Genomic DNA, 529 nt, shown 5'->3' with positions numbered 1-529 from the left:
AAAGGGGCCAGTGAGGCCATTCTCCCACATTGTGGGCTGAGGAGGCAGAGTCCAGGCACCAGAGGGGCTTTTGGAGACTTGGAAGCGAGCATCCATCCCCACCTGAACTTGAGACCGGGTGGAAACCGTCATGGCGCTGCTCTGTGGGCCAAGATGGTGCAGGGTGCTCCTCGCCCTGCTGGCATCGCTGCTCCTCTTTGGGGCCAAGGCGGCCAATGGAGAACGCGACATCCACGACTTTTGCCAAGTTCCAAAGGTGGTGGGGAGATGCCTGGCCTCCCTCCACAGGTGGTGGGACAATGCCACCTGCTGCTCCTGCCAGCAGTTTGTATATGGAGGCTGCGGAAGGAACAGCAATAACTACCTGACCAAGGAGAAGTGTCTGCAGAAGTGTGCTGATATCCCAGGGCACGCCATGGACGATGCGGCCACCAGCAGCAACCCCGCAGATTCCTCTGGCCCGAGTGTCCCCAGAAGGCAGGGTTTTGATGGCCCCTCCAGCGATATTTTCAACTACGAAGAATACTGC

General features: G+C 58.8%; 1 pseudogene; it reads left to right on the top strand.

The window, feature by feature from the left end:
* Positions 1-130: 130 nt before the first annotated feature.
* LOC102256928 lies at positions 131-526 on the top strand (annotated as a pseudogene).
* Positions 527-529: the final 3 nt, after the last annotated feature.

This window comes from Myotis brandtii, unplaced genomic scaffold (genome assembly GCF_000412655.1).
Source record: "Myotis brandtii unplaced genomic scaffold, ASM41265v1 Scaffold35216, whole genome shotgun sequence".
Classification (NCBI taxonomy): domain Eukaryota; kingdom Metazoa; phylum Chordata; class Mammalia; order Chiroptera; family Vespertilionidae; genus Myotis; species Myotis brandtii.
The sequence above is the reverse complement of the archived record's forward strand: the minus strand, read 5'-3'. Positions and strand labels throughout refer to the sequence as shown.